Here is a 27,186-nt window from a genome sequence, read left to right on the forward strand (position 1 = left end):
AGGTTTTGACAAAATTCAACACTCATTCATGATAAAACATTCTCAATAAACCAGATAGAGAAGAAAGGTTTGTCAACATGATATAGGCTATACATTGTAAGACCACAGCCAAAATCAAACTCAATGGTAAAAAACTGAAAGCTTTTCCTTTACTATCAGAAAAAACAGAGGGTGCCTATCTCACCCCACTTTTATTCAACATAGTACTGGAAGTCCTAGTCAAAACAATTAGGCAAGAAAAACAAATAAAAGGCATCCAATTCCGAAAGGAAGAAGTAAAACTGTCTGTTTGCAGCTGACATGATACTGTTCAGAGAACCCTACAACTCCACCAAAAGTGTTAGAACTAATAAACAAATCCAGTAAAGTTGCAGGATACAAAGTCAATGTAGAAAAATCCGTTCCATATCTATACACAGCAACAAACTATTCAAAAATACCAAGAAAACAATTCCATTTACAACAGCATTAAAAAATAAAATACTTAGGAATAACTTTACTCAAACAAACAAAGCAGTTCTCAACTACTTATTATAAAGGAGGCAAGAATACACAATGAGGAAAGGACAGTTTATCCAATAAATGGTGGGAAAACAGAACAGCTACATGCAAAAGAATGAAATTGGACCACCATCTTATACCATATACAAATATTAATTCAGAACAGATTAAAAACATAAATATAAGACCTGAAATCATAAAACCTAGAGAAAATATAGGCAGTAAGCTCCTTGACATCAATCTCAGTGATATTCTTTGGATCTGACTCCAAAGGGAAGTACAACAAAAATGAAAATAAACAAGTGGGAACATACCAGACTAAAAAGCTTCAGCACAGAGAAGGAAACCATAAATAAAACCAAAAGGCAACTTACTGAATGGGAGAAGATATTTCCAAATTATATATCCAATAAGGGGTTATATAAAAAAATTTTTTTAAATCATACAACTGAAGACCAAAAAAGCAATCCAATTCAGGCAGAGGATCTGAACAGACATTTTTCTAAAGAAGATGTACAGAAGGCCAACAGACACATGAAAAGATGTTCATTATCACTAATCAGGGAAATGCAAATCAAAACCACAATGAGATACCACCGCATACCTGTCAGATTGACTATTATCAAAAAGACAACAAATAACAAATGTTGGTGAGGATGTGGAGAAATGGGAACTCCCATTGATGTTGATGTTGGTAGGACTGTAAATTGGTGCAACCACTATGAAACAGTATGGAGGTCCCACAAACAATGAAAAATAGAACTATATAATCCAGCAATTCCACTTCTGAGTATCTATCTGAAGAAAATAAAAACACTAACTTGAAAAAATACATGCACCTCACATTCATTGTGGCATTATTTACAATAGCCAAAATATAAAACCCTTAAATGCCCATTGATAGATGAAATGATAAGAAAGATAAGGACTTCTGCATATAATTAGACCTACATAGTTCAAACCTGGGTTGTGCAAGGGTCAACTTTTTTGATCCACTGTGGGGGACCACCAGATACAGAAGGCACGCTGTAGTCAAAAGTTATACAACAGCATAGATGGAACTGGAGAGCATTATACTAAGTGAAATAAGCCAGGTGGTAAAAGACAAATACCATATGATCTCACCTTTAACTGGAATCTAATCAACAAAACAAACAAACAAGAACCAGAAACATGGAAATAAAGAACAGACTCACAGGGACCAGAGGGGAAGGTGGCAGGGGATAACAAGGGAAAGAATGGGAACATGTACAAAAGGCCCATGGACAAGAACAATGGGGAGGGGATTGTCTTTAGGAGCCAGGGTTAGATGGGGCAGGGGAGAGCAACGGCGGGGGGTAGGGAGGAATAGGGACAACTGTAACTGATCAACAGTTAAAAAAAGTTATACCCAGAGCATTGACTGCACAGAGAGGGGATTGGCACCCCTAATCCCCATGTTGTTCAAGGGTCAACTGTATATGTACAATGGAATACTGCTCAGTCATAAAAAAGAATGAAATATTACCATTTGTGACAATACATATGGTCCTTGAGGGTATCATGCTAAGTTTTATCAGTCAGTAAGAGAAAGACAAATACTACATGATCTCATTTATATGCGGCATCTAAAAGAAAAAAGAAAAAAAAATCCAGACTCTGAGGTACAGAGAGCAAGCTTTCTCCCTACAGTGCCAGAAATAGAACATCAAAGCTGTCAGTGTTGCTCTATGAACAGGGATGTGGCCTGGATTAACTGGAAATACCGAGGAGAAAACAGCTGAGTAAGGCATAAATCAACATGCTACTCACTCAAGAGGGAGGGAGTAAAAGGTGGCCTGAGGACCAGTAAGAGTAAGAACTCAAGGTGGAGATATAAAGGAACACAGAGCATTGTCCTGGCAATGTGGTTTTAGCTGTCCCATTAGAGCAGTGGTCAGATTAAGTAATTTTGTGGTATTCATGAAAAAAAAAAAAGGGGTATTTAGCATGGAGAGGGTGCAGAATTTGAAGATTTGTTTTTGGTCCCATTAACCCTATCTGACACAAAGGGCTCTCTCTGGCATTGAATTGATGAACTATGTTCTACATCATTACAACCTAAAAAATATTTCCCAAGTACAGGGACAGGCTACTGCCACACTAGCACAGAAAGCTCTCACTAAAGTGGCAGTGCCACTTAATGCGTGGTAAGGTAGCTCCTGCAGACACGTGTCCTTGTACAGGATCTTAGATCCTCAACAAAGGATTTACAGCAATGTACTCTGAAGACCATCAAGTGAGGTCTGGGACCCTCTGAATATGTGGTACTGGGGGACAGGCTCCTCTGGGGGACAGGTCAGTAGCTGATTGAATGAGATATAGTCTCTGCACTAAAAATGGAGGGGCTGAGAGTGAGAGGGAATCTACTGCCAAACCCCACAGATGCTGTTCCCGTCAGAGAAAAAAAAACTCCTCCTGAAACATATAAATCCTTCCACTTTTTACAGGATATTCTAATCTCATAGGACCACCACTGTACATGCAGTTCATCACTGACTGAAACATCATTCTGTGGCATATGACTATAAAGCTTTGAGAGGTACAGTCTCTGTTTTTGATAAAAAGGATGTGAAATATAGAATAGGTAAATGAGTTGCACAGAGTCTAATCTAAATAACTATTTTGGAAGTTGTGAAAGCTGAAGGAGGAAGAAGTAGAGCAAAGTCAGCATAAGTATTAACAGAACCTGCGTCCACCTTCCTTTCAACACTAATGTGGAGTCAGCTTGAATTCAAAATTCCACTCTTTGCTCACATCATGAATTTGACTGAATTGTGGATAAGAATAAAATCTGTGGTTGCTCTTTTTTGAAGAAGGTGAGCAAAGAAGTGTTATTCCTGAATATTATTTGCAACAATGAATAGTTGTCGCAGTGCTATTTGATTATGGACTTTCAGAGCACAGGGAATGTCCAGAAATTTGGTCTCGCAGCTGTTTAGTTATAAGCTGACATTTGACAGCAGTCTGTGAGCCTCTCATAAGCAAAGTGTTCTTTGTACCCAATCCTGGTACCTACCTCAGGGTCTGGCATATGTTACTGAGTAAATATTTTAATTATTTGATCAAATGTAAGAACAGAAATTATAAGGAAAAAAATTTGAGTAATCTATGGACAAAGTTAAATAAGTAAAAATTAACATTAACAACAATATCCATTTTAGGAGTGATGATAAACTCAGAGGCACAGCCCTGGCCAGGTGGGTCAGTTGGTTGGAGCATCATCCCATACACCAAAAGGTCACAGGTTTGATCCCTGGTCAAGGCACATACCTATGTTATAGGTTCAGTCTCCAGTCAGTGGGGGGGCAGGTATCGGAGGCAACCAATCAGTATTTCTCTTACATCAATGTCTCTCTCTCTCCCCTACTCTTTCTCCTTTCCTCTCTCTCTAAAATCAATAAACATATCATGAGAGAACCAAGATGGCAGTGTAGGTAGACACACTGCGCCTCCTCGCACAACCAGAGCTGACAGAAAATCGAACGACAAGGAGGTCCGACACCAAGGAGATAAAAAATAAACATTCATCCAGACTGGTAGGAGGGGTGGAGATGGGCAGCCAGGGCGGGGAGGACTTGCGTTGCTGTGGCAGGACCGAGACTGGCAGAGTGTGGGACAAACGGGGCCGGCAGTCTGACCACGAGTAGACCCTGCAGCCCCACATTCGCGCAGATAAACCGAGAGGGCCGGACTCAGAGTGGCGGAGAACTGGGCAGGCAGTGTGGAGAGTAGCACCCTGTGACCCCACATTCGCGCATAGATAAACCGGGAGGAACAGCAGGGAGCAAAGCAGACCACGCAAACCAGGGCTCCAGCGCAGGTAAATAAAGCCTCAAGCCTCTGAGTGAAAACACCCGTGGGGGTTGGGGCGGTAGCAGGAGAAACTCCCAGCCTCACAGGAGAGGTTGTTGGAGAGACCCACAGGGGCCTAGAACGTACACAAGCCCACCCACTCGGGAACCAGCACCAGAGGGGCCCAATTTGATTGTGGGTAGCAGAGGGAGTCACTGAAATCCAGTGGAGAGTGGAGCGGGCGCCATTGCTCCCTCTCGGCCCCTCCCCCACGTACAGCATCACAGCACAGCAACCAGCGTTACCCTGCCCTGGTGAACACCTAAGGCTCCACCCCTTTAAGTAACAGACGCGCCAAGACAAAAAAAATAAAAATGGCCCAAATGACAGAACACTTCAAAGCTCCAGAAATAATTAAACTAAGCAGTGAACAGATAGCCAACCTATCAGATGCACAGTTCAAAGCACTGGTTATTAGGACGCTCACAGAATTGGTTGAATTTGTTCAAAAACTAGATGAAAAAATGAAGGCTAGGCTAAGAGAGACAAAGGAAAATGTACAGGGAACCAATAGTGAGGCGAAGGAAACTGGGACTCAAATCAATGGTGTGGACTAGAAGGAAGAAAGAAACATCCAACCAGAAAAGAATGAAGAAACAAGAATTCAGAAAAATGAGGACAGGCTTAGGAACCTCCAGGACATCTTGAAATGTTCCAACATCCCAATTATAGGGGTGCCAGAAGGAGAAGAGGAAGAACAAAAAATTGAAAACTTATTTGAACAAATAATGAAGGAGAACTTCCCCAGTCTGGCAAAGGAAATAGACTTCCAAGAAGTCCAGGAAGCTCAGAGAGTCCCAAAGAAGCTGGACCCAAGGAGGAACACACACAAGGCACATCATAAGGAGAGAATCTTAGAAGCAGCAAGAGAAAAGGACACAGTTACCTACAAAGGACTTCCCATAAGATTGTCAGCTGATTTCTCAAAAGAGACCTTACAGGCAAGAAGGGGCTGGCAAGAAGTATTCCAAGTCATGAAAGGAAAGGACCTACATCCAAGATCACTGTATCCAGCAAAGCTCTCATTTAGAATGGAAGGGAAGATAAAGTGCTTCTCAGATAAGGTCAAGTTCAAGGAGTTCATCATCACCAAGCCCTTATTATATGAAATGTTAAAGGGACTTATCTAAGAAAAAGAAGATAAAAAATAGGAACAGTAAAAATGACAGCAAACTCACAGTTATTAACAACCACACCTAAAACAAAAACAAAAGCAAACTAAGCAAACAACTAGAACAGGAACAGAACCATAGAGATGGAGCTCACATGGAGGATTATCAACAGGGGAATGGGGTAGGGGGAGAGGGTGGGAAAGGTACAGAGAATAAGTAGCATAAATGATAGGTGGAAAATAGACAGGGGGAGGGTAAGAATAGTGTAGGAAATGTAGAAGCCAAAGAACTTATAAGTATGACCCATGGACATGAACTATAGGGGGGGAATGTGGGAGGGAGGGGGTGGGCAGGATGGAGTGGAATGGGGGGGTGAATGGGACAACTGTAATAGCATAATCAATAAATATATTTTTAAAAAAAATAAAAAAATAAACATATCCTCAGGTGAAGGTAAAAAAAAACTCAAGAGGTACAAAAACAATAATGACTCTAAGTCTATTTTATTATATAAACTAAGGATGGAATTTAGAATTCAAACTGGCTTGTTTCATTTCTAGTTCTTTGCATTGAATGTCTGTCTCTCAAGCTCTTCTTTGCATTTTCCACTTTTTAACATTCCACATTGCATTGTGAATTGTTTCTTCTAGCCCAGGGGTGTCAAACTCATTTTCACCAGGGGCCACATCAGCCTCACAGTTGCCTTCAAAGGGCCGAAGTAATTTTAGGACTGTATAAATGTAACTACTCCTTAACTGTTAAGGAGTTGAAATTACATTCGGACCTTTGAAGGCAATTGTGAGGCTGATGTGGCCCCCAGTGAAAAATTACTTTGACACCCCCGTTCTAACCTATCTTTTGGTTCACTAATTCTCTTTTCAGTTGTATTGCCTGCCTGCCAGACAATGTATTTGAAAAAAATAAACTAATGCATTGGATGATAGCATCCTCCTCCACACAGAACTTTTATTGCTTCTGTTAGAGCTACCAATCCAACACTGTCTTAATCCAAGTTCTAGACTTAAAGTCTAGCAGATGATGGGAAGCAGTGCTGCAAGTTCTCAGGAGGGCTAGGCTACCATCAGTTCATTTCTGTTCTAAGGACTCACTATTTCGTGGTTCCAGCTCAGAGTAAGGGGCAAACTATTCTTGGCAGACTCCAGGTTTTGGCTTATACCCCAGTCTTTTGAGGCATCTGAAAGCAAAACTCAATTTCAAAGCTGGTAGGCTATGATAACCCAAATCCTCAAAACAAAAGCAGTTTTGAAAAAATAGACTCATGGCTACATGTTCTTATCTAGTCCCAGATGTTTGTAAGACCTTTTTTTCATATTTTATCCAGCTCTTTTAGTTGCTCTTAACAGGAGTGCTGGTCCAAATTACCTAAATTGTACATTATATAAACAGAATCTTGTTTGTTCTAAGTCATTAAATCTGTAAACTGGGAATGAAAGGAATGTACTTAACTTGCTAAAAGGGTCAATAGGAATGTACAGCAAATACCATACTCAATAGTGAAAGAGAAGAAACACTGCCATCAATATCTTCTATGATACAAGGATGCCTACTAGCACTGTTTATATTTAAAATTCAACCAGTGATTCTAGACAATGCAGTAAGTAAAACAATTAAGAGGTGTAAACACTACAAAAGAGGGGACTACCTACCTAGAAATTCTTTTGAAAAGCTTTGGGAATAAATAACACTGTTAAGATGGCAAATTACAAAAGAAAAAAGAAAAGAAACAGAAAAATCAAGGTCCTAAGACAAAAGCACTTACTAATTTTAAAATTATATGCCTGTGTGCCCTGGCCAGGTAGCTTGGTTGGTTGGAGCATAGTCCCATAAACCAAAAGGTCATGGGGTTCAACTCCCAGTCAGGGCACATGCTAGGTTGCAGGTTTGGTCTCCAGTCAGGACGTGTGTGAGAGGCAACTGATTGATGTTTCTCTCTCACATTGATATTTCCCTCTCTCTCTCTCCCTCCCTTCCACGCTCTCCAAAACAAATAAGCATGCCCTCCAGTAAGGATAAAAATAGATACGTGTGTGTGTGTGTGTGTATGTAAAAAGATTCCATTAATGTGGAAATAGAGTTTATATGTAGCTAAAGTAACATGAATTTTTCATCTTTGTGTTCTACTAAAAATAAAACACAAAAATTATTTTATTTTTTAAAGGTTTATTTTATTCTTACTTGAGAGAGAGGAGAAGGGAGAAAGAGAGAGAAGCATCAATCAGTTGCCTCACGTGCTCCAACTGAGGATTGAACCCACAACCCAGGCATATGCCCTGACTGGGAATTGAACCAGCAACCGTTAAGTTACAGGTCAACACTCCAACCAAGCAAGCCACACTGGCCAGTGCTAAACCACATGCAATTAAGTGTAGGTTTCTATGTTTGAGATCATTTATAAGAGGCCTTTGGAATATTAATTAAATTTGATCAAAATAAATAATTGCTATTTATTTCATGTTTGCTTATTTGCACATTCTCTAACTGCCTTACTAGATTATACAAAAGGGTAGGGACTATGCCTGTTTTGTTTATCATTACATCTTCTGCATAGAGTACCTGGTATACAGGAGGTAAGATATATGTGTGTGTGTGCGTGTGTGTAGATATAGATATATAGATATATATGTGTGTATATATTTTTTTGTTGTTATTGTTGTTGAGTAATTATAAGTAAATTAACTCATTCAATTTCTGATCCTTAAATTCCTTAGTGCTTTAAATTTTGTATAAATCTCTATGCTAATTAAAGTTCACCTTTTATACAGTTAATAACTTTATGAGCATACCAAAATCTCAAGTACAAAATAAGTAATATCTTTGGCTTTCAAGTGGTTTTAAAAGTAATTTGAAAGAATGAAATAATAGATAAAGCTACTGAGATCAAAAAGACATCTCACAAAAAAAAAGAGAAAGGGGCACAAATCAACCAGGTTAGTGATTACAAAGTAATGCCACTCCAGAAGGGACAAGGAGAGTAAGAACTCCAACCCTTGATCACTACACAGTTATTTACTTTCTCAACCACAGAACTATCTCCAGAATCTCATTATAGTTGATGGTTTTGCAAGTTTCTCTGTTCACAGTAAACCTGGGTCTGATTTCCTACAGGCTTTATAAAGGGACTTTCATGTTCTAAGGTGGTTCTAACAAAATATTTAATGCATATACTAAGTAAATACTTTCCAAATAAATTTTTCAAAAATTTTGTAGCATGGCACAGGAAAAGAAACAAGCCCATTTAAGTGGCTGTCAGTTTCCATTTCCTCACTTGGGTTTATGGGAAATAAATAAATATCAAGTAAAAAGCACCAGAATCCACTACAAATATGAGCGTTTTCAATGCTGTGACACAAAGTAGTAGAAAATACCACCTTCAATTTTTCCCTCTATAATATAACAAAACCTGAATTTCAGCTGACAACTTCTAAACTAGGTTTCAGCCCAAAGCAATTTAGAAATAGACAAGTCAGAAACTCCTTAAAAATAAATTAGGGTTATAATGGAAATGCTGACAGATGCTTCTTTATAATAATGCCTAGTGAGACTACTATATTTCAGAAATGACTACATCACAATATGTATGCAAGTACTGTATGTTAAAATGCAAAAAATGCCTAGCTTATAATTAAATAATGACCATGAATAAATTCAGTAAAATATTTTATATAGAAAGTGTGATGCAACATGAAAATATACTGAGTTAAAATATAACACAAGCAAGGATTTATTAGAACATTCCTTTTAGAAAATTTAAACAAGAGGAAATTTCAACATAAACACTAGGTAGAAAAGTCAAGAAGCACAAACTCAGTACAACCTAAAAATAATTGGCTTCCAATGTGACCAGTGTATACCATAATTATGTGTAAAACAGTATCTGCCATAAGATGATCAAACCCCTAAACTAAGATCAAAATGTAAAAATTAATATATATATAAAACTTTTAAAAATCCTTAGTATTTCTGCTTCCACAATCATCGATCAGCTGCTCAGCTTTCTGCACCTGCGACCTTTTCTGCAATTACACCTCATGCTGTCATTGTCTTTGATAGTTACAAGCAATCATTTCCATCAACCCCGCATCTATACTGCAATATACAATGGTTGTGAAAGAACTTTGCGGCTAAAGACCCAGCATAAACAATTCTACTACCATCAAAAAATTATGCTAGTTATGAAGGCCATGGAGGGGAGGTAGGGGGCCTGGAGGAAAGGGGGGAAAGGGTGGAAAAAGGGGACCATCTGTAATAATGTCAACAATAATAAACAAATAAATAGAAAAACATGGTAAGCCTTCATTTCCTGAGAAGCTAAAACTGAAGAATCAATTGCATGTTTCAAAGTGAAGTTAGAAACCCAGATGAATTACACAGAAGACTTCTTCATTATAAAGCTATATGCAGGCCTCAACATGCATCTCACGATACCAGTACGTAGCTCACCCTAAAACAAGTAGTTTATAATGAGCTTTCTTAGATGATGCCATGTTCTCTAATTTCATCTAACGAAAATATTGGATTTATCTATTTGCAAGGGTGTGTTTTAGTGAGTTATTCACTATTCATTGGATCTCAACAAGGGACAATTTACTCCCTAAGGACATTTGGCAATGTGTGGAGACATTTTTTATTGACATGAGTGAGGGGAAGGATATTATTAGCATCTAATGAGTACTTAGCAGCCAGAGATGCTGCTAAAATTCCTACAATGTACAGAACACCTCCTCCTAAAATAATCATCTGGCCCAAAACATCCATACTGCCACTGTTGACAAACTGTCCACCAACTCCTCTCTTTTCTTACCAAGTGACAATTTCCCTAGTTTCTCTCATTGTTAACGCAAATAAACACTTTCTTAAGCAATCAACCAAAACTCAGAACTTAAGGCAAAGAGACTTCCAGCCAAGATGGAGGTGTAGGCAGATATACTTGGGCTCCTCACACAACCAAAAGAAGGACAACAACAAATTTAAAAACAGAAAATAACAAAAACTGCCAGAAAAATCTAACTGTATGGAAGTATAATCACCAAGGAGTTAAAGAAGAAACATTCATCTAGACTGGTAGGAGGGGCAGCCATGGGAGAGAGGACTCACAGCAAGGTGGCAGCTGGAGGACCAGGCGGGTGAGGTGGTGGCTGGCAGTCACACATTTGCATGCAGATCAACAGGGAGGAACAACTGGGGAGCAAGACAGACAACACAACCCAGGGTTCCAGTGTGGGAAAAGAAAGCCTCAAAACCTCTGGCTGTAAAAACTTGTGAGGGTTCTGGAGGCCAGTAAAATTCCCAGCCAAACAGGACAGTTCCTTGGAGAGATCCACAGGGTCCTAGAATGTACACAAACCCACCCACCTGGGAATCAGTACCAGAAGGGCCCAATTTGCTGTGATTAGTGGGGGTAGCACTGAAAGCCAGCTGAGAGCCAAGCAAGTGGTATTGTTCCCTCTCAGACCCCTCCCCCACATACAGCACCACAACGCAGCAATATGGGTTGCCCTGCCCTGGTGAATACCTAAAGCTCTGTCCCTTACAACGAAATGGGTGTGCCAAGACAAAGAAATATGGCCGAAATGAAAGAACAGATCAAAACTCCAGAAAACTAACCAAGCAAGGTAGAGATAGCCAACCCATCAGATGCACAGTTCAAAACACTGGAAATCAAAATACTCACAGAAATGATTAAGCATGGTCGAAAAATGGAGGAAAAAGTAAAGGTTATGAAAAGTGAAATACAGAAAAATATACAAGGAACCAACACTGAAGAGAAGGAAATCACGACTCAAATCAATGATTTGGAACAAAAGAAATAAACATTCCACTGGAACAGAATGAAGAAACAAGAATTCAGAAAAAATGAGGAGAGGCTTAGGAACCTCCAGAACAACTTTAAACGTTCCAACATCTGAATCATTGGGGTGCCAAAAGGAGAAGAGGAAGAGCAAGAAATTAAAAACTTATTTGAACACATAATAAAGGAGAACTTCCTCAATCTGGCAAAGGAAATAAACTTCCTGGAAGTCCAAGAAACTCAGAGTCCCAAAGAAGTTGGATCCATGGAAGCACACACCAAGGAACATTACCCAAGATTAAAGATAAGGATAGAATCTTGAAAGCATCAAGAGAAAAGGAGAGCGTTACCTACAAACGAGTTCCCAGAAGTCTATCAGCTGATTTCTCAAAAGAAACCTTGCAGGCAAAAAGGGGATGTAAAGTATCCCAAGTCATGAAAGGCAAGGACCTACATCCAATATTACTCTATCCAGCAAAGCTATCATTTAGAATGGAAGGGCAAATAAAGTGCATCCCTCATAAGGTCAAATTAAAGGGATTCATCATCACCAAGCCCTTACTATATGAAATGTTAAAGGGACTTATCTAAGAAAAAGAAGTAGATCAAAACTATGAACAGTAAAATGACAACAAGCTCACAACTATCAACAACTGATCCTAAAAGAACAAAAACAAGAACAAACTAAGCAAACAACTAGAACAGGAACAGAATCACAGATATGGAGATCCCATGGAGGGTTATCAGTGGGGAGGGGGAAGAGGGAGAATGGGGGAAAAGGTACAGGGAATAAGAAGCAAAAATGGTAGGTACAAAATAGACAGGGGAGTTTAAGAATAGTATGGGAAATGGAGAAGCCAAAAACTTTTATGTAAGACCCACGTACATGAACTAAGGGGGCAGGGGATGTTGGTGGGAGAGGGGTTGCAAGGTGGAGGGGATTAAAAGGAAGAAAAAAATGGGACAATTGTCATAGCATAATCAATAAAATATACTTAAAAAAGAAAAAGAACTTAAGGCAAAGAAGACTGAAGTATGCAGATGACCTCTAAGAACAACTGATTCATTCATTCAACAAATGTATCCAGTACAGTACCAGGCATTGCAGATACTGTGGTACCAAAAAAGACCAGATTTCTGCTTTCATGTAGCTTAATATTCTCATAATGATTCTCAGAGTGAAGAAATCTTCCAACTAAATAAAAAGCCTTCAATGCCTAAAATATTCTGGAAGATGATATGGCTATGCACACAGTTCCCAATGACACAGCATTCATTCTATTTTTGAAAATGTCTTTATTTTAATGAGCTAAAATAACCTTCCCTGTAGTTTTCACCCTCTGATCATACTTCTGCTCTCTTGAGTCATAAGGAACAAATCCCTATTCCCCATGACAGCCCTTTACACATTTAAAGATAGCTATCAGGCATCTCTAAATTTTGTCTCCTAAAAGCTAAAACAATTCCACCAGTGCCTCTTACAACTCTTCTTAAGACTTGATCCTTTAGATTGCAAGGAAATGAGTAAAAATACTAAGATTTTATAAGAATTTAGGCTAGAGTTAGTAATTGCTAAATTTCCTTGAATTATCATTCTCAAACCCACAACATTGACTTTAGTAAGAAAGAATATAACATTTACTGACCCTTAAATATAAAGGAATATCATTGACAGTTTAGATGCATTATCATACTTAATTAATATAACAGTCCAATGAAATAGCTAATACTATCTTTACACTGGGCATGAAGAAATAGGGCTTAAAAAATTAAAGGAATTTTTTCAAAGTTCATATTCTTTTTCTAAGCTTGTGTTCTTTTCACTTTATCATGTTACCTAAAAAATGATGCTGGTTTTCACATTTTAGTTCAATTACTAAGCTTTCATTATTTCCATGAACCAGTGTTAAAATAAAGCTAAATCTCAGAGAAGTTTGTGGTTGTATAAAGGAAGTCCAGGAAGCTCAGAGAGTCACAAAAAAGTTGGACCCAAGGAAGCACACACCAAGGCACATCATGATTACATTACCCAAGATTAAAGATAAGGACAGAATCAAAAGCAGCAAAAGAAAAGGAGACAGTTACCTATAAAGGAGTTCTCGTAAGACTATCAGCTGATTTCTCCAAAGAAACCTTACAGGCAAGAAGGGGCTGGAAAGAAGTATTCAAAGTCATGAAAGGCAAGGATCTATACCCAAGATTACTCTATCCAGCAAAGCTATCATTTAGAATGGAAGGGAAGATAAAGTGCTTTCCAGATAAGGTCAAGTTAAAGGAGTTCATCATACCAAGCTCTTATTATATGAAATGTTAAAGGCACTTATCTGAGAAAAAGAAGATCAAAACTATGAACAATAAAATGACAACAAACTCACGACTATCAACAAAACCTAAAAAAACAAAAACAAACTAAGCAAACAACTAGAGCAGGAACTGATTCACAGAAATAGAGATCACATGGAAGGTTATTGGTGGGGATGGGGAGCGGAAAGAAGGAGGGAAAAGGTACAGGGAATGAGAAACATAACTAGTAGGTATAAAATAGACAGGGGGAGGTTGAGAATAATATGGGAAATGGAGAAGCCAAAGATGTTATATGTACGACCCATGGACATGAACTAAGGTGGTAGGAGGGGGGTTACAGGACAAAGGGGAGTAAAGGGGAGAAAAATATGGGACAACTATAATAGCATAATCAATAAAATACATTAAAAAAGAAAAAAGAAAATAAACAATAATTAATAACACACAAAAAAGAAGAATCCTGTTCTAATATAAAAGCATTCTAATATCAAGTATCTTTTAATAAGAATATACATATTCTTGTCCTACCCACATAACTCTCCATACCAACACATTGAATTGTTTCATTAACAAATTCTAAGTAATATATGCTTTTACAAGTTGCTATTTAATAAGAAAACAATTTTTCAAAGAATCCATTTGGAATTTATATATATATTATATACAGGGCTCGGCAGAAGTAAGGCCTGCTTGAATGTGGTTGATAGGGTAATAATATGGGTATAATAACTTACAGCTTTAATTTGCATATTTCACCTAATATGTCATATGGTGTACTTACGTGACATTGTTGTTACAGAATTACATGCTTATGATTTGATAATAAAAAAGGGGCATTATTTGTGCCAGACCCTGTATATTGGAATATTATACAATGCCAACAATTCTTAAAACTAATTCATGGCAGTCAGGCAGCATAAAATAATGGCAGTGGTTAATAAAACAGACTGGATTTGTAGCACTGAACAACCTCTTAACCTCTCTGGCCTCTGTTCTAAACTGAAAATGGAGAAAGTAACGGGACCTGTCGCACGGAGTTGTTAGAGTACAGGTAACAGGCTCCCAATTGGTCTCCCTTCTTCCCTTCTTCTTGTCCTTCCTTCGAACTCCATGTGCTTCTATTCCCAACACAAACGACCAAATTAGTCCTTTTAAAACTAAAATCGGAAAAGTCTAAAAGCACGCACACTTGAGCTTCCAGTTCGGCCCTGGGCTCTGGCTCTGCTGACACCAGCCATGGGTCACTCCTGCTGGAATGGTGCATACCAAACACGATCCCTGGCCTGCCAGATGAAGGCAAAGTGGTGGCACTGGACCTGGTTGAGATTCCCGTGAGCTGTGGCTCCAGGTTCCCTCATGGCCCAGACCTTGGCACCCAGTCTGACCCGGACATGACAGGCGGTGGCCTGCATCATTGTCTGGCCTGCACAAGATAACTTAATTGATTCTGGCAACCTGAAGACCCACTTCCAATCTAAAGACTACAACTAAAGCTAACGCAGATGAGCATGGAGCCCTACACTCAGGAAGAGGCTGACAGGACAGTGGATATGGGCTCCCATGTGCCCCCCCACCCGCAGCAGTGGGCAGTGTCCACAGAAGTATCCCCTGAGGTCCCTGTGATAGACACGTCTACCTGACACGGCCTGAGGGTGCAAGGCAGAGGAACTGCCGAGGGACAGTGATGCAGCGCTAGGCTGGGAGAGGCTGTACCAACCTTTTTTGGTCCCGGGTTTGTTGAGTAGATGGGCTCTTCTGGGTGCCCTACCCCTTGAATAACTGAACGGGATAAAGAAAAAATGAAATGAAATAAAACAAAAATCAGATCATGTCACTGCATTGCTCAAAAACCTCCAAAGACTTTCATCATCTATGGAATAAAACCCAAAACCCTACTGTTACCATCGATATTTAACTGATTATTAATAAAGGAAAAAGAGCAAAGGGACTTAGACATTGAGCTTGATAAACTGGGGAGCAGAAGCCTGTCTGTTTCATCAAGAAGCTACACCTTCACACTGCAGGGGATTACAGCATTTTTCCACCAGGAGGACAAACACTTCTCCCTCTCCTGCTCTGGTGCCAGATTGTTGCGGGGCATGAGGGAGGAGCTTGACCAAAGAGGCCTGTCAGTCTAACTAGGGGGTGTGAACCTGTCAAAAGCCCAAGAAAGCTTGGGAAGTTGACTGGTTCTTTTGAAACACCTTCTGGTCTTTTCCAAGACCAAGCTAATATAATCCCAGGAGAACAAAAAATCAAGTTCATGAGTTTCTCTCTTTCATGACTCAAGCTCTCCCCATGCACTCATGCCTCCTCTCTCAATAGCCATGCAGCCTTAGCAGCTGCATGGCCAATAGCTGCGTGGACTATACATGCAGGCTCCAGGAGGGAGCATGAATGTCTCAGTATGGCAAATGGGCTGCTGCTGGAAACACGGCCAAGCTAGCCAGATGCTAACTAAACTATACTTTAATATGGAACAAACCTCTGGATGCTGGCTTTTGCGTTGGCCTTGCCATGGACAAGACTGGACCTTTTCCATGTAGAGAGAAGAGATGGGAAATCAGGAGGGGAAACTGCTTAATTTTATATCATCAGTAAATTTACCACGGAACCCTATCGTCCCACCCATGTTTTAGTTCCTCGCAATACCACAAGAACTAGTTTTACACCAGCAACACTACCATAGCCTATAAGATCCTATATATGATCTAGTCCATGGCTCTACTTCTGTTCTACTTCTCTCCACTTGGAATGTTCTTCTGCCAAATACCTGGATGGCTCACTCTCTTTCCTTCCATTCAGGTCTGCTTTAAAAATCACCTTCTCAGATAAGTTTTTCCTGGTCATTCTCTATTGTGTCTTATCTTTCCTTATTGTAGTGTGTGGATTTTTAAGCGGTAATGTTAGGCATTGAAAATTTCTTGAAAACTAGAGAGCTAGAGACATAGAGTCAGTGGCATAACATGGTAATTTCAATTCATAGAGTGATTACCATATTTTGCCATGTATAATGAGCTCCCGTGTAAAATGTGCACCCACAATTATGGCCCAAACTTTCAGGAAAAAAAAATCCTTCGTTTCAATTTTTTAATTCAACTATTTATTTATATTTAGATATTTGTTTTAAACTATAAAGAAGTTTTAGCATTTATTTTTGAACATATTGTGGTACAAGAAATTTTATGTAACAAATTAGAAAACACAAGAACAGATACAAGGTACAAGACACTTTATGTACCAGTGACAAATTAGTATTACCCATGTATAATGCACAACCTTAGTTTTCTCTCAAAAATTTGGGCAAAAAAGTGCGCATTATACAAGGTAAAATATGGTAAGCGCTTCCGAAAGGCTTCTGGAATTCTACTCCTCAGAGAATTCATGGCTTTTTCTTTAACCTGCTCTGGTTAGAGCCAATTAACCAAGGCAAAGTCCAGGCCATAGCAGTCAATCACAAAATGTTAATAGTAAGGCATTAATATTTCCTTTTTCAAAATGTTTCAAGCTGTTTGTTTTCCTTAAAACCAAAAACCAAGACATACTCTAGCTTTGAACAGTTACAAAGAACATGACTCACCAAAGCTACCCCAGAGACACGGAATGTACAATGTTGAAATGAGGTTACATGAGAGGCAGCTGAAGTGTAACCAAAGGAGCTGCTTCCCAGCTGTATGTGACGTTATGCAAGCACCTAGCTTCTCTATGCTTCTATTTCCTTATCTACAAGACAAAAAATTACTCCTACTCATAAAAATATTACAAAAATGAAATAAAGTAAAGGAGATAAGAATTCTAGGCATAAAATAAACCACCCTAAATGTCTGCCCTCTCAGCTCATAAAATAAAAACTCAGGCAATAGTGTGGAATCCACTGGAAATGGTTCATACTTTTGTGTAATGTCCACTATATCTGACATGGAGTCAGTAAATGTTGGCTTTGTTAAATTTAGTAGAAGAAACATACATTATTCCCCAATGTTTAGATGGTAAGAGGTTCGGAGAAACTGAGCAATTTGTCTAAGGCTTTGTGAGTCACCAACAAAGTAAAACTACACACTTTACAAAGGGGAATCAGCATTTCTCTAGACTTAAAAGACCCCTAACATAGTCATTATTCATATGACTTCCCAAAACTCATGTCATTTTTTACTCATTTAGTCACTGAGACTAAACACATTTTGAAATTCAACTCTATGCCACACTATTCTAGGTATTAGAGATAAAAAGAACAAAGGCTTGGTCCCTCACCTACCCATAAAGGAACTGAAAGGCTTTTAAAAATAGTTAATCTTAAGGGTTATGGCAGCTCTGAGGACAAAAGGAATTATTTTAGAAAAGGCATTATAGCAGTGCTGCCTAATGGAAGTTCTCTCAATGGTGAAAATGTTCTTTCATATGTGCTAATACAATAGACACTAACCAGATGTGGCTACTGAGCACTTAAAATGTGGCAAATTTGACTGAGGAACTGAATTTTAAAGTTTAATTCATGTTAATTAATTTTAATTAATACTGATCCTAATAGCCACATATATCTAGTAGTTACTGTACTAGACAGCAGAGTTTTACAGGATGGGTAGTACATGAACTGAAGTCTTTCTTTTTAAAATGTTCTTACAATTATTTTTAAATTTGTCTTTAATAGCTTATTTTTATTGCATTTTTTCCATTACCATTTATCAACCTCCAACTCCACCCACATCCACCTGCCACAATCACCACACTGTTGTCCATGTACATAAGATCTTTTATTTTTTGCTCCATCCCTCCTCCCCCAAGCACCCCTCACCCTGGAGCTGTCAGCCTGCTCTCTATCTATGAGTCTGTCTCTATTTTGCTTGTTAGTTCAGTTTGTTCATTAAATTCTACGTAAGTGAAATCATATGGTATTTGTCTTTCTCTGACTGGCTTATTTCACTTAGCATAGTGTTCTCCAGGTCCATCCATGCTGTCAGAAAGGGTAAAATTTTCTTCTTTTTTATGGCTGAGTAGCATTCCATTCTTGCATTCATTGATCTTTTGTATCATTTTTTAAGACTCTATTTCATTTATTTCTGCTCTGATATTTATTATTTCCTTCCTTCTACTAATTTGGGGGGGGAGGGTTCAAGTTCCTTTAAGTATAAAGTTAGATTGTGTATCTGAACTATTTCCTATTTCTTGAGATAGGCCTGTAACACTATAAACTTCCCTCGTAGAACTGTTTTTCCCTGTATCCCAGAGAGATTTTGGCAGAAAAATGGACTTGAACAAAAATAAATAAATAAATAAAATAAAGTCATTATTAGCAGATACATATTTATTGCTGTTTTATTTTTAACTATTTTCCTCTGGTTTTTTAAAAATTCTTTTTCTTCTTCTTTTTATTAAAGTATGCTGTTTAACATTTGTTGCAACGTTGGCTCGGTGATCACAAACGCCTTTTAGCTTTTTCCCATCTATGAAGCTCTTTATTGTCTTTCAATTTTAAATGATAGCCTTGCTGGGTAAAGTAGTCTTGATTGTAGGTCCTCGCTTTTCATCACCTTGAGTATTTCACGCAAATCTCTTCTGGCCTCACATGTTTCTGTTGAGAAATCAACTGATCATCTAAGGGAGCTCTCTTATAGGTAACTAACTGATTTTCTCTTACAGCTTATAAAATGCTCTCCTTGTCTTTATTTGCCACTTTAATTACGATGTGTCTCAGTGTGGGCCTCTTTGGGGCCATCTTGTTTGGACTCTGCTTCCTGGACTTTGTGTATTTTTTCTTCACCAAGTTAGGGAAGGTTTCAGTCAATATTTCTTCAAATAGATTCTCAATCTCCTGCTCACTCACTTCTCCTTTTGGTATCCCCATGATATGGATGTTGTTATGCTTCATGTTGTCCCATAGGTCTCCTCAATTAAAAAATTTTTTTTTCTTCTTGCTGCTCAGCTTGGGTGTTTTATTCTACCTTGTCTACCAAATCACTTATTAGAACCTCTGCTTCATCTAATCTACTGTTTAGCACTTCTGGTGTATTATTTGTATCTACATTGCACTCTTTATTTCTGACTTGTCCTTTTTTGGGTTTCTATGTCTTTTTTCAAGCTGCTGGGCATCTTTATAATCATTACTTTGAACTCTCTATCTGATAAATTGCTTGTCTCTATTTCATTTATCTCTCCTCTGGAGAATTCTCTTGTTCTGTCATTTGGGGCCTACTTCTTTGTTTTCTGATTTTTGCTGCCTCTTTCTTCCCATTTTTGTTTTCTCTTTGTATTAGGTAGATCTTAAAAACTCTGGTACAGGTCTATATCAGACACTTCCTGTGACTGGCCCTGGGCAACCTATTTGGAGCTATCATCAATCCACAGCTCATGGCTCCCTGTGCTGGGCCTGGGTAAGTACAGAAAGAACCAAGCTGCACAGCAACCTGGCTTCTACAAGCACCGGACCTGGTGAAGGTTTACCTCACGTCTCAAAGATCCCAGAAATTCACCTCCACCTGCAGACAGTCTGTTAGGCTTAAATCAGTGAAAGAGCCTCCTGTTGTACTCCTCAGCAGTGCTTAAACTCCACAGGGTGGGGCGAGAGGGATTCCTGCAGGTATGGCTCTTGTTTCCCCCCAGGCTGACGTTACATGGATGGGAGTGCTCTGCCCGAGAAAGATGGATTTTGCATTATGGGTAATGACTGAGGACAGAGATCCCAGCAGCTGACCATTTGTCAGCTCACCACCAATCCCAGAGTCCTCACATGGCTCTAGTTTACTCTGTCCTCCCTCTGCCTGAGCCCAGGGTAAGTTGCTGCTAACAAAACTTTATGCACTGGCCCTTTAAGAGGCAGTCTGCATATATAGCCATCTCTCCCTGGCAGAAACTCCACTGCTTTTCACAGCCAATTATTATTTAGGTTCCTTTCCTGCTTCTAGTGCTCTGGACTGTGGAGCCCAGCTTGGGGTTTAGGCCCCACACTTCTCAGGGGGAACCCCCTTGGCCTCTGAAATATCCTTCCAAAACATCAGCTGCCACCCTTGGGAGCCCAGCCAGCCATCTCGCGTCTCTACACTTCCTGCCAGTCTAGATGTGGTGATGTAGTTTCTTCCATAACCTTGGCTATAAGGCTTCTCTCTAGCTAGTCTTCAGTTGCTTAATCAGGATGACTGTTCTATAATTTAGTTGTAATCCCAGTTTGGTCCTTGGAGGAGATTAGTGTAGCTTCCACCTACTCTGTCGCCCTTTTGGATGCCCCTCAATGTTCTTACAATATTAAATAACAGAATTCCAAAATTAATATAGCAACTGATTAGCTATATTAAAAAACAATTTAAAAATCTACCTGGATCTAAGCTCAGAATTATAACTCTTGTCTTCCATCCAACTCAACATGCACTCTGGATCAAACCTACCTGATTTTTGGCACAAATTTAGACACTTAGTGGGAAGTGAAACATACTTCAGTTCCGTATCACTTTGCACACCTGAGGGGCCTATTAATCCAGATAGGCCTTGATTACCTTCAAAATTCTACAAGCACTTTTTGTGGCAGCTGTGGAGGGCTCAGTCCTGCTCTTTCTTGGTGAGGACTTACAGCCCGAAGGACCTCCCACGTGCAACCTCAGAACCTCTGAGCTGAAGTCTTGGAAGAAAGAAGGGAATAAAAAACTAAAGAAGGTGGAGAATAGTACTTTCTAGGCAATGAAAAGGGCACCAACTGGGACATGTGGAATGTGAAAAGGAGAAGAGAGAAATGAGGTTAAATCAGTCAGACAGGGTCAAAATATAATGCTCTTGAGTATGAGACTATGTAGTAAACTTTATGCAGCAGAAAATGGGAAAACATCAGTTTAAAGTCAGGAAATATATGACCATATCCATGCTTTTACAAAACAAGTTGACCATAAAATGATTGATACGTTGAAAGAAGAGACGCGGTAGGAAGACCCGCTACGTAGGGAAGTACTGCAGTGCTCCAAGTTAGATGATGAAGACTCAAACTACTGCAATCACAATGCAAATAAAGATGAGGAACAAATTCAACAGACATTTTGGAGATAAAATTAATGGGATGTGGTTGACAACAATAAATCAAAGTGAATAGTACTGAGGTACCAACCTAATAACCAGATAATTTAGGCACTTTCTATATTCACTAAAAGAAAAAGAAAGTTTATAGGCTCCTACTCAAAGTTGTGTGTAAGGAAATCTAAATATCTATTAATAGCTTAAAAGTTAAATAAATTACAGAATCATTTGAAACAGCATATTACATATTTATTAAAATCATTTTTAAGAATATATCAGGGTACAATGTTCATGATATGGTAAATGAAATAAGTAGGCTACAAAAGCATTACCCCAATTTTGTTTTATATACTAGTAGAATTTTTTTAAATTAGAGGAATATGTCAAAAAAGTCAACAGTGGCTTACTTTGACAGGGAGGTAATGAGCCATTATAATTTCTTTCTTGAATAATTTTTTCTGTCTAATTATACTAAAACTATAGAATATTTTTTACTTAAAAATAAACTTTCACTCCAAAGTACTGTACCTTACAGCACTCGGGTCTGCGATAATTCTACGGAAGCCTACAGCTGTGTCACAGAGGGGGTTTGACGTGACCAGACCAAAGTGGCCTGTAGGCTGTTATTGGCAACTAACTTCACAGCAAACTGAATAAAGGCAGATGTTGTTGTTTTTTTAAAATTTACCACAATTACAAAGTATAAAATGGATTATTTCCCATTTAATTTATTTATAATGTCGTATCATGTATGGTTTATGTCTTTATACATGCAATTATAAGTGAGAGCTCGGTATAAACCTACATTTTATTCTGTGTAGTCATGCACAACGAGATTTATTCTGCTCTTACTCAATTTCAATTACTCAGGTTCCTTTGATATAGAGCAGACACTATATGCTGAAGAAGCAGCTCAGCAAATACTCATCTTTTTTATATGCACATGCCAGTCCCTTTTTGCACTTAACAAACTTGGCTTTCCAAGTTCTAAATTTAGATGTAAAGGAAATCCTGACCTGGCATAGATAAGCCTACTACAGAGGCTTATGACAATGGCAAATCCTCCTACATCCTGGAAGTGAATAAACTGTAAGTTAGATAAGCAATGTAATAACTTCCTTCATTAAGTAAGAAATGAATAGAATTTTTCAACTGTAAATTTAATCACTTTGTCATAAGATAGGTTGTATCTGCCTTGGGAAACTAAATGTTCATTATAAAGAGAATCTTAACCTAACATTGCCAGCCATGTGACATGTCTTATTCAGATCACTTTACAGAAGTAGATAATAAAGTAGAATTAAAAGCATTTTTCAATTTTAGATGTTTAGAAACCTGGTTTGATTTCCTTACTTCAATTAGTTGTATATCTTATTTCTACGTTTTCTACTAAAACACACTGGTAGAGAAGCAGTCTTTTCTCTGAGACACTTATAAATAAGTTGCACAGCTAAGTAGTAGCAATGGACTCCTTCAATAAATATAACAAAATGAACCAAGGTCAAACAGTGAGACAGGGTCAGATCTGGGCTTAGGGCCAGGTCTTCCAGCTTAAAATCTAGTGCTCCTCTCTAACACGACTGCAGTTCTTAAAATATATTTTCCCTGAGAGCTGAAACAGGGAATGCATTTCAGAATACTAGTTAGTAACACTTGGGAACATCAGCCAGCGCTGAAACCCAGAAACTGCCGTAGACGTTTTGGCTAACTACCACATACTACATAGAGTCACTAAAATAATCATTCCACAAACAAAGAGAATTCAGAAATCTGCAAGAGCAATTAGCCACCAGTATCTTAGTGTGTTTCTATGATCTGATGTCCATTTCCATGGAAACAGAAAAAGAAGTGAGAAGCAGCCAAAAGAAGAGATGTCAGAACTTGTCAGGTTCAATGGCTGGGCTGAAAGCTACAAATGCCAATTTATTTATTTGTTTGTTTGTTTATTTATTTTTATTTTTTTCAGACAGTGTCAGCTGATTCTAGGACATCTTCACTCTGAAGTTATGCAATGTCAGCTTGCTTGGAGGAGCATAATGCTACAGAACAGGCTTAGGCTTTGTTCTGTTTGTGAAGATTTAAGTAAAGGAGGAAGAAGACACAAATTAAAAGCAAACTATTCAAAATTCTAAATTTCTGAATCACAGGAATACAACAGAATTGCTTCCAATTTTACCAAGTGAACAGAAGAATTTCTTAGCTGTGATGGGGGAAAATGTAGGACCACCCCAGAACATCTTCTGGAATAACAATAGGGTGGAGGCAGGAAAGAGAAGGAAGGCAGAGGGAGCAGCATGTACAAAGACCCTGAGACAAGGGAGCGTGTGGCCCTGTCAAGGCACTGCAAGCCCACATGCCCTCTTGGTGTGGGGGCCAGGGTTATCCCAGAAGGCTTTCCCAAAGGAGGTGACATCTCAGCTAAGACCTACAGGGGGAGATGGAGTGATAGAAGAAAGTACCGCAGAAAAAGGACGAGCACGAGGGAAGTCCTAGAGGCAAGAAAGGGAAAAATGAGTCCAGGAGCAGCAGATAGCTCCGGACATCTGAAGCAAAAAGTGGAGGCAGGGGAATAAGCTGGGATCAGATCAAGATGGGCCTTATCTCCTATGTTAGACTGGGAACCACTGTCAAGAAAACAAGTTGTCACTAAAGAGTCTAAACAGGAAAGTAGTATGATGAGGTTCTGCATTCAAGAATTAGACTATCTCAGATTACACAGAGATGTAGCTGTGGAGTCTGTTACAGCTTTCCCAGGGGAGAGAGAAGGTGGACTGCCCTGGGGAAGGGCAGCAGTAGAGATGGGAGAACAGGACATAATAAATATAAATAATGTGATATGAGTCAAGGATGACACCCAGGATTTTGGCCTGAACAGCTATGTGGATGGCAGTGCCAATGATTGAGTGTCACAAACAAAGAGGTGTGTGTGTCCCACATACCTCGTTTCAGGTGTATGGGAGACGATGATGAGTCCCAATCTGGAATTCAAGACTTTGAGGTATCCATGAGACAGTTAAGTAGAGCTGTCTAGCAGGCACTGCACGTGTGATGCGTGTCTCTGCAACTCATGAATGAACATATGTATCTGGGCTTCAGGCCTGGATGACATTGCCCAGGGACAGCGCAAGGTCAGAAGGGATTCCAAGAGATAAATTGTAAAGGGTCTCCAAACCTAAGAAAATTAAGATAATTATGCCTGTGCTAAGGACTTACACTTTAAAAATGAGTACAGGAAATGGAAACTATAAAGTAGAATGACAAAGAGAAGATTAAAAAGTAGACACCCAAGAGAATGTAGTGTTATGGAAACTAATGGAAAAGAGTATTTCAAGATTAAGGTTAATAGGTCAAATACTGCGGAGAAATAAATTAAAATAAGAACTGAAAAGTACACAAAGGATTCAATTAAAAAAAGACATCTCTGGTGATCCCAGCTGAAGCATGGTGGAGATGACTACAGACAGAAGTAGATGAAGAAGAGGAAGTGACAGACGGATTTAGAAAATTAATTCAAGAAGCTTGGCTGCCAGGGAGAAGAAAAATTGACTGGCACCAAATAAAATCAAAATAGAGTTGCTTGGTTTTTTGGGGGGGTTGGGGTGGGGAGAAACTTACGCTTTCAGCTACAAGTAACAGAACACCTAACGATACTTAAACCAATTGAACATTTATTGTTTACTGCACAAAAAAAGTCTGGAAGTAGACAACTTGGATTTTTTCAGAATTTCAGTGATGCAATCACACCAAGGCTCTTTCTATCTTCCTGCTCTGCCACAAAATGATATCCACGGCCATGTCTTCACAACACACTCCCAACAGAAAGAAAGGGGAAGGAAAAACCTGGCCTCTCTGTTAAGAAGCAAAACACCTTACCTGGAGCCACCCCACCCACCCCTCATCTGAGTTTCCCTGAATTCTCATTGGGAAGAACTGGGTCACATGGCTACTCTTAGCAATAAGGGAAGCTGAAAAATTATCTGATTTTCTAAGCTCTATTTGGAAGCAGTAAGGAACGTGGGGGTCGTGAATGACTGTTACACAGCCAGCCAATACTCTCTGCCATATGCATGTTTAAATGCTGATGGGAAAGATTAATAAAGAGAAAGAAGCCAAAGACATAAAAGGGAAGGGAGCAAGAATGCGTTCAGATACAGGTAAGTTTGTAGAAGGCTGGATGGGACTTGAGAAAGTTTATGCCGTATAATTTTAATTTTCTTTGTGAGGCAGAAAAATGGGATCATCCAATAAAAGCTGAGAGGAAGGTAAAAGGATAGAGTGTTCAGGATAACAGTGTAGTTTTTAAAATATTTCCCACAGAGAATGTAACAGGGGGCTCCCTACGCTAACAGGTTTCTAGGCAATAAAGAGAGAAAAAAATGAAAGAAAAAACTTCCTAGGGATTATTGGACAACAGAGGATTCAATCAATGTTAGAAATCATTAATTCTTAGTGCCACTAAGCAGCATGCAAAACCCCGAGAGTAAGAATAGAGAAAGCAGAATGCCGAACCCATTCTAGATTGAGGTTAGGATGGGTGTACAATGAAAAGAAAAGAATACAAAAAAGTTGAAGTTATGAGCAAGCCAGTGAAATACTGGGTCACATATACCAATGTTAGGAAATAAATGACAGGTATGAAAAGGAAGACAGAGTGGCACAAAGACCCTGGGGGTAGTGGCCCTAAGAGGGCTGAGAGGATGAAATGCTATGGGAATACGAGTAAAATGAGTACTTCCTGGGGACAAGGTGGAGGGTGTACCGTAAGAATGGATGGCTAAAGTAGAATGCAGGTTGAGGACACTCACATTAAGAAGGAGAAGAAACTGAAAAACTAGGATGTTAAACATAAAATGGTGGCTAAAATTGGAGTGAAAGAAGCGGCAGAGTCTTTAACAAATTTAAAAAGGTGACCAAAGATGAGAAGGAGAAGGTGATTATACTTTTAAGAACCATGACTATCAAGAAAATATATACCGTTTTTTGCCATGTATAATGCACACCCATGTTTTTGTGCATGCTACACATGGGATTATCATGCCATTATACCCATGTTATGTAATCATTATACCCCATGTATAATGAGCATCCTTATTTTTCCCTCAAAAATTTAGCAAAAAAGGGTGCATTATACACGGCAAAACATGGTAAGTATGGAAGAGTACTAGAAGAGAAGCTGCCCAAGAAACAAAAAATATGTCAAACCTCACCCTAAACCAATGGGTAGACAGTAAGTGAAAGGATAATCTGCATCCACTTAAGAAGACTTCATGAAAAGCTGTGACTGTAAGGAATGACAGTTTTCAGTTAAAGCAAATAGACAGTTTTCAGTTAAGGATATTAAGGAGAATTCAGTTACCACAAATTGAAGCTATAGAAACACAAAACAAAAATTTGGGAAGAGGAAGAAAAGTTTAGGTTTAGAAGAAAAGAAGCCCTGAACAGTAAAAAAGAAAAAAAAAAATTTAATGATCAGAGAGGCTTATATTTGGACAGTTACCAAGCATGACAGGAATATGGGATGTAACAGAATTAGTAGGCCTCAAGGTATCCAAAAGAGCCAATTCCAGCAGCCTCTCCAGCTGGAAAATTCTATGG

General features: G+C 38.9%; 1 protein-coding gene and 1 pseudogene across 1 annotated transcript in view; one reads left to right on the forward strand and one right to left on the reverse strand.

Annotated features, from left to right (window-relative positions):
* NUBPL (NUBP iron-sulfur cluster assembly factor, mitochondrial) overlaps positions 1-27,186 on the reverse strand; it is a 237,786-nt gene that overhangs the window by 107,689 nt on the left and 102,911 nt on the right. The gene's annotated exons all lie outside the window — the stretch shown is intronic.
* LOC112296539 (zinc finger protein 593 pseudogene) lies at positions 14,836-15,239 on the forward strand (annotated as a pseudogene).

The sequence above is a fragment of the Desmodus rotundus genome, chromosome 7, assembly GCF_022682495.2.
Source record: "Desmodus rotundus isolate HL8 chromosome 7, HLdesRot8A.1, whole genome shotgun sequence".
NCBI classification, from domain to species: Eukaryota; Metazoa; Chordata; class Mammalia; order Chiroptera; family Phyllostomidae; genus Desmodus; species Desmodus rotundus.